This window comes from Theropithecus gelada, chromosome 8, assembly GCF_003255815.1.
Source record: "Theropithecus gelada isolate Dixy chromosome 8, Tgel_1.0, whole genome shotgun sequence".
In the NCBI taxonomy this organism is placed as follows: domain Eukaryota; kingdom Metazoa; phylum Chordata; class Mammalia; order Primates; family Cercopithecidae; genus Theropithecus; species Theropithecus gelada.
Window position 1 is genome coordinate 92,289,592 of NC_037676.1, and position 8,562 is coordinate 92,298,153.

The 8,562-nt window shown below is 39.5% G+C and overlaps 1 non-coding gene across 1 annotated transcript; it reads right to left on the bottom strand.

The window, feature by feature from the left end:
* Positions 1-8,106: 8,106 nt before the first annotated feature.
* On the bottom strand, positions 8,107-8,211 carry LOC112630827. The gene has a single exon (XR_003120964.1). It is a non-coding gene; the product is annotated as a U6 spliceosomal RNA (small nuclear RNA).
* Positions 8,212-8,562: the final 351 nt, after the last annotated feature.

Genomic DNA, 8,562 nt, shown 5'->3' on the forward strand with positions numbered 1-8,562 from the left:
AGTGCAGTAACAGTGGTAGTAGCCACAGGGGTGCTTGTGCAACACCTCCTGCAGCTCCAGGCAGCTCAGCAGAGAGAGAAAGACTCCATTTGTTTAGGAGAAAGTAAGGGAAAAGAACAAGAGGCTCTGCCTGGCAATCCAGAGAATTCTACCGGATCTTACCCAAGACCAGCAAGGCAGTACCTCTTTGAGTCTGCAAGAGCCATAGTGTTACTGGGCTTGGAATGCCCTCTAATCCAGATACAGCTGTGGTGGGAAAAAAAATTAGATCACAATTCTCAAGTCCTTTTGAATAACTGAAAAGTCTTCCCAAGAAGGGTGAGTACAAACAAGCCCAGACTGCAAAGACTACAATAAATACCTAACTCTTCAATGTCCAGACACTGACGAACATCCACAAGCATCAAGACCATCCAGGAAAACATGACCTCATCAAATGAACTAAATGAGACACCAGTGAAAAATCCCTGTCCCACAAAGACAGAGATATTGCAACCTTTCAAAAGGAATTCAAAACAGGTGTTTTGAGAAATCTCAAAGAAATTCAAGATAACACAGAGAAGACATAGAGAAGGAATTCAAAATCCTATCAGATAAATATAACAAAGAGACTGAAATAAGTAAAAGAAACGAAGCAGAAATTCTGGAGCTGAAAAATGCAACTGACATGCTGAAGACAGCAGAGCCACTTAACATCAGAACTGATCAAGCAGAATTAGTGAGCCTGAAGACAGGCTATTTGAAAATACAGTCAGAGGAGACAAAAGAAAAAAGAATAAAAAACAATGAAGCACACATACAAGATCTAGAAAACAGCCTCAAAAGAGCAAATCTAAGAGTTATTACCCTTAGAGAATAGGTAGAGAGAGAAATAGGCATAGAAAGTTTATTCAAAGGTTGTGCAGGATCTGCATTTTATGCAAAAGAAAAAAAAAGTTTATTCAAAGGGATAACAACATAGAACTTCCCAAACCCAAACTTAGAGAAAGATGTCAATATCCAAGTACAAGAAGGCTACAGAACACTCACAGAATTAACCCAAAGAAGACTACCTCAAAGCATTTAATAATCAAACTCCCGAAGGTCAAGGATAAGGAAAGGATCCTAAAAGCAGCAAGAGAAAACAAACGAATAACATACAATGGAGTTCCCATATGTCTGGCAGCAAACTTTTCGGTGGAAACCTTCCAGGCCAGGAGACAGCGGCACGACACATTTAAAGTGCTGAAGGAAAAAAAAAATTCTACCTTAGCATAGTACATCTAGCATAAATATCCTTCAAACATGAAGAAGAAATAAAGACCTTCACAGGCAAACAAAAGCTGAGGGATTTTATCAACACCAGACCTGTTTTATAGGAAATGCTAAATGGAGTTCTTCAATCTGAAAGAAAAGTATGCTAATGAGCAATAAGAAATCATTTGAAGGTACAAAACTAACAGGTAATAGTAAGCACAGAGAAAACACAGAATATTATAGCACTGTAATTATGGTGTGTAAACTACTAATATGTAGAAAGAGTAAAAGATGATCTAATCAAAATAATAACTACAATTTTTCAAGACATAGATATTACAACAAGATATAAATAGAAATGAAAAAGTTAAAAAGCAGGGAGACTGAATTAAAGGGTAGAGTTTTTATTAGTTTTCTTTTTGTTTGCTTGTTTATGCAATCAGTGTTAAGTTGTCATAAGTTCAAAATAATGGGTAATAAGATATTATTTGCAAGCCTTATGGTAATCTCAAATCAAAACATACAATGGACACACACACAAAAAAACAAAAAGCAAGAAATTAAAACATACCACTAGAGAAAATCACCTTCGCTAAAAGTAAGACAAGAAGGAAGGAAAGAAGGAAGAGAAGACCACAAAGGAACCAGAAAACAAAATGTCAGGGGTGAGACCTTACTTGACAATAGTAACATTGAATGTAAAAGGACTAATATCTCCAATCCAAAGACATACAGGGCTGAATGGATAAAAACAACACCTAACAATCTGTTGTCTACTAGAAACATACTTCACTTATAAAGAAATACATAGGCTGAAAATAAAAGGATTCAAAAAGATATTCCATGAAAATGGAAACCAGAAAAGAGCAGGAATAGATACACTTCTATCAGCCAAAATAGATTTGAAGACAAAAACTACAAAAAGAGACAAAGAAGCTCATTATATAATGATAAAAAAGTCAATTTAACAAGAGGATATAATTTTAAATACATATCACTCAACACTGGAGCAATCAGGTATCTAAAGCAAATATTATTAGTGCTAAAGAGAGATGGACTCCAATAGGATAATAGCTGGGGACATCTCAACACTCTACCTTCAGCACTGAATGAATCATTCAAACAGAAATTCCACAAAGAAATACTGGACTTAATCTGCATGATATAACAAATGGACCTAACAAATATTTACATAACATTTCCTTAAAACATTCAAAAATTTAAAGTATAATAATGTAAAATATCTTCTCAGACCACAGTGGAATACAATTAGAAATTAATAACAGGAGGAATTTTTGAAACTATACAAACACACGGAAATTAACAACATGCTCCTGAATGGCCACTGAGTCAATGAAGAAATTAAGATGAAAACTGGAACTTTTTTTGAAACACATAATGGAAGTTCAAAATACCAAAACCTATGGAATACAGCAAAAGCAGTACTAAGAGGAAAGTTTATAGCTATATACTATTATCAAAAAAAGTAGAAAAACTTCAAATAAACTAATGATTCACTTTAAAGAACTAGAAAAGCAAAAGCAAACCAACTGCAAATTAGTAGAAGAAATAATAAAGATCAGAGCAGAGATCAACGGAATTGAAACGAGGAAAACAATAAACAAGATCAATGAAACAGAATGTTGGTTTTTGAAAAGATAAAATTGACAAATCTTTAGCCAGACTGAGAAAAAAGAGAAGACCCACATAAATAAAATCAAAGACAAAAAAGGAGACATTATAACTAATACTGCAGAAATTCAAAGCATCATTAGTGGTTACTATGAGCAACTATATCCCAATAAATTGGAAAACCTAGAAGAAATGAAAAAATTCCTAGACACATACAACCTACCAGAATTTAACCATGTAGAAATCCAAAAACTGAGCAGACCAATAACAAGTAATGAGATCAAAGCCATAATAAAAAACTCTCCCAGCAAAGAAAAGCCTGGTACCCAATGGCTTCACTGCTGAATTCTGCCAAACATATAAAGAAGAACTAATACCAATCCTACTCAAAGAATTCCGAAAAATAGAAGAGGAGGGAATATTTGCAAACTCACTCTATGAGGCCAGTATTACCCTGTTACCAAAACCAGGCAGACACATCAAAATAAATAAACAAATAAAAATAAAAAATAAACCGCAGTGAATACTGATGCAAAAATCCTCAACACGAAATACTAGCAAAGTGCATTCAACAGCACATTAAAAAGATCATTCATCATGACTAAGTGGGATTTATCCCAGATGCAAGAATGATTCATCATATGCAAAACAATGTGATACATCACATCAACAGAATGAAGGACAAACACCATACGATCATTTTAATTGATGCTGAAAAAGCATTTGATAAAATTCAACATCCTTTCAAAATAAAAACCTTAAAAAAACTGGGTATAAAACTCAACATAATAGAATCTATATACAGCAGATCCACATCTAGTATCATACTGAATGAGGAAAAATTTAAAGCGTTTCCTCTCATACCTGGGACATGACAAAGATGCCCACTTTCATCACTGTTATTCACCATAGTACCGGAAGTTCTAGCTAGAGCAATCAGACGAGAGAAATAAATAAAAGGCATCCAAATTGGAAAGGAAGAAGTCAAATTATCCTTTTCAGATGAGGTGATCTTATCTTTGGAAAAACCTAAAGACTCCACCAAAAAACTATTAGATCTTACAAACAAATTCAGTAAAGTTGCAGATAAAAAATCAACACATAAAAATCAGTAGCATTTGTACTGCCAACAGTGAACAATCTGAAAAAGAAATCGAAGAAGTAATTCCATATACAATACCTAGAAATAAAATTAACTACCCAGAAATTAACCAAAGTGAAAGATCTCTACAGTGAAAATTATAAGAAATTGATGAGGACACAAAAAATGGAAAGATATTCCATGTTCACAAATTGGAAATATCCATATTGTTAAACCATCCATATTATCCAAAGCAATCTACAGAGTAAATGCAATCTCTATCAAAATACCTATGACATTATTCACATAAATAAGAAAAAAAAATCCTAAAACTTATATAGAACCATAAAAGACTCAGAATAGCCAAAGCTATCCTGAGTAAAAAGAACAAAACTGGACGAATCACATTACCAGGCTTCAAATTATACTACAGAGCTACAGTGACCAAAATGACATGGTGTTGGCATAAAAACAAGACATAAAGATCAATGGAAGAGGGCCAGGCACAGCGGCTTATGCCTGTAATCCAAGCACTTTGGGAGGCTGAAGCAGGTGGAACCCTTTGTGTCCGGAATTGATGGGTTCTTGGTCTCACTGACTTCAAGAATGAAGCCGCGGACCCTCGCGGTGAGTGTTACAGTTCTTAAAGATGGTGGATCCGGAGTTTGTTCCTTCAGACATTCAGATGTGTCTGGAGCTTCTTCTTTCTGGTGGGTTCGCGGTCTCGCTATCAGGAGTGAAGCTGCAGACCTTGGCAGTGAGTGTTATAGCTCTTAAAGACAGCGCCTCTAGAGTTGTTCATTCTTCCCAGTGGGTTCCTGGTCTTGCTGGCTTCAGGAGTGAAGCTGCAGACCTTCGCAGTATCACAGCTCTTAAAGGCAGCATGGACCCAAAGAGTGAGCAGCAGTAAGATTTAGTGCAAAGAGCGAAAAAACTAAACTACCACAGCGTGGACATGGACCCCAGTGGGTTGCCACTAGTTGACTCGGGCAGTCTACTTTTATTCCCTTACCTGGCCCCACCCATATCCTGCTGATTGGTCCACTTTAGAGAGAGCTGATTGGACCGTTTTGACAGGGTGCTGATTGGTGCATACAATCCTCTAGCTAGACATAAAAGTTCTCCCAAGTCCCCACTAGGTTAGTTGGATAGAGTACCAATTGGTGTATTTGCAAACCCTGAGCTAGGCACAGAATGCTGATTGGTGTATTTGTGATCCCTTAGCTATACATAAAGGTTCTCCAAGTCCTCACTAGACTCAGCAGCCCAGCTGGTTTCACCTAGTGGATCACGCATGGGCGCTGTAGGCGGACCTGCCCGCCAGTCCCTAGTGGCCCCTGCACTCCTCAACCCTTGAGTGGTTGATGGGACTGGGCGATATGGAGCAGGGGGCGGTGCCGGTCGGGAGGCTCGGGCTGCGGGAGAGCCCACTGCGAGTGGGGGTGGGAGGCTCGGATATGGGGGGCTGTAGGTCTTTAGCCTGCCCTGCCGGGAGGCAGCTGAAACCTGGCGAGAACTCGAGCGCAGTGCTGGTGCGCTGGCACCCTCTGCAGCTGCTGGCCCGGGTGTTAAGCCCCTCACCACCCTGGGCCAGTGGTGCTGGCTGGCTGCTCCGTGTGCAGGGCCCACAGGGCCCGCCAAGCCCATGCCCGCCAGAACTCGCGCTGGCCCACGAGCACCACACGCAGCCCCGGTTCCCTCCCGCGCCTCTCCCTCCACACCTCCCCGCAAGCAGAGGGAGGCGGCTCCAGCCTGGGCCAGCCCAGAGAGGGGCTCCCACAGTGCCGTAGCAGGCTGAAGGGCTCCTCAAGCACTGCCAGAATGGACCCGAGGCCGAGGAGGTGCCGAGAGCCAGGGCTGCTAGCACGTTGCCACCTCTCACCTTGATGTCAGGAGTTCGAGATCAGCTTGGCCAACAGGGTGAAACCCTGTTTCTACTAAAACTACAAAAATTAGCTGGGCATGGTGGCTTACACCAGTATTCCTAGCACTTTGAGCACTTTGGGAGGCTGAGGCAGGCAGATCACTTGAGGCCAGGAGTTTGAGACCAGTCTGGCCAACATGGTGAAACCTTGTCTCTACTACAAATACTAAACTTAGCCAGGGGTGGTGGATGCACTTGTAATCCCAGCTACTTGAGAGGCTGAGGAAGAAGAATCGCTTGAACCCAAGAGGTGGAGGTAAAAGTGGGCCAAGATCTCACCACTGCACTCCAGCCTGGGCGACAGAGGCAGACTCCATCTCAAAAACAAAAACAATGGAACAGAATAGAGAACCTAGAAACAACTCCATACATCTACAGTCATTTTTGACAAAGGTGCCAAGAACATACATTGGAGAAAGGACAGTCTCTTTAATGAACGGAGCTGGGAAAACTGGATAGCTATATGCAGAAGAATGAAACTAGACCTCTATTTCTCACCATACACAAAAATCAAATCAAAACGGATTAAAGACTTAAATCTAAGATCTGAAACTATGAAACTACTAAAAGAAAACATTGAGGAAGCTCTCTAGGACATTGTGCTGGGCAAAAGAGATGTTGAGTAATACCCTAAAAGCACAGGCATTCAAAACAAAAATGGATAAATGTGATCACATCAAGTTAAAAAGCTTCTGCACAGCAAAGGAAACAATCAACAAACAGACAATCCACAGAATGGGAAAAAAATATTTGCAAACTATCCATCTGACAAGGGATTTGTAACCAGTATATATAAGGAGCTTGAACAACTCAATAGGAAAAATTATAATAATCTGAGTTTAAAAAGCACAAAAGGGCCAGGCACAATGGTTCACACCTGTAATCCCAGCACTTTGGGAGGCCAAGGCAAGAGGATCACTTGAGGCCAGGAGTTCAAGACCAGCCTGGGCAACATGGTCAGGCTGTTTTTTTGTAGAAACCCCATCTCTACAAAAAAAGAAAATAAAAAAATAAGAGAAAATTTAGCTGGGTGTGGTGGTGCATACCTCTAGTCCCAGCTATTCAGAAGGCTGAAGTGGGGGGGATTACTTGAGGAGTTTGAAGCTGCAGTGAGCTATGATCAAACCACTGCATTCCAGCCTGGGTGACAGAGCAAGACCCTGTCTTAAAAAAAATTTTTTTTAATGGGCAAAAGATGTGAATAGACATTTATCAAAAGAAGACATACAAATGACAAGTATATGAAAAGCTGCTCAACATCACTCATCACCAGAGAAATGCAAATCAAAACTACAATGAGATATCATTTCATCGCAGTTAAAATGGCCTATATCCAAAAGACAAGCAATAACAAATGCTGATGAGGATGCGGAGAAAAGAGAACCCTTGTACACTGTTGGCAGGAATGTAAATTAGTACAGCCACTATGGAGAATAGTTTGGAGATTCCTCAAAAAACTAAAAATAGAGCTACCACATGATCCAGCAATGCCACTGATAGGTATATACCCCAAAGAAAGGAGATCAGTATATCTAAGATATACTTGCACTCCCATGTTTATTGCAGCACCGTTCACAACAGCCAAGATTTGGAAACAACCTAAGCATCTATCAACAGACAAATAAAGAAAATGTGGTTTATGTACACAACATAGTAGCATTCAGCCATAAAAAAAAATGAGATCCTGTTATTTGCAACAAAATGGATGCAACCGATGTCATTATGTTAAATGAAATAGGCCAGGTACAGAATGACAAACTTTGCATGTTCTCACTTATTTGTGGGAGCTAAAAATTAATTGAACTAGCAGAGATAGAGAGTAGAATGATGGTTACAAGGCTGGGCAGGGTAGTGGGGAATTAAGGAGTGGAGTGGGGATGGTTAATTGGTACAAAAGTATAGACAGAATTGGATCTAGTATTTAACAGCACAAGAGTGACTATAGTCAACGATAATTCATTAAACATTTAAAAATAACTAAGAGTATAATTGGATTGTTTGTAGCACAAAGAAAGGATAAATATTTGAGATGGCTACCCCATGTACCCTGATGTGATTATTATTGTATGCCTGTATCAAAATCTCATGTACCTCATAAATATAAATACCATGTACCCACAAAAAATAAAAATAAAAAAAATTAAACGAATTTTGTGGATTAGATTGGCACAACTTTCAGGAATTTATGTGTTTATTTTTAATTTTTGTGGTTACATAGTAGGTGTATATATTTAAAAATATGGAACCCTTTCACGAATTTGCATGTTACCCTTGGGCAGGGGCCATGCTAATGTCTGTATTGTTCTAATTTTAGTACATGCGCTGCAGAATTAAGCACTGCTTTCAGGAATTTAAGTACTTTATTTTATTATTATTTTTTTTGAGACGGAGTCTCACTTTTTGGCCCAGGCTGAATGCAGTGCCGGATCTCAGCTCACTGCAACCTCCGCCTCCGGGTTGAAGCGATTCTCCTGCCTCAGCCTCCTGAGTAGCTGGGATTAAAGACACGTGCCACCACGCCCGGGGCTAGTTTTTGTATTTTTTAGTAGACACGGGTTTCACCATGTTGGTCAGGCTGGTCTGGAACTTCTGACCTCAGGTGATCGACCAGCCTCGGCCTTCCAAAAGGAATTTAGGTACTTTAAAATGCTGTTATGTATGTTAATGGAAAAGTAACTACATGCTTCAT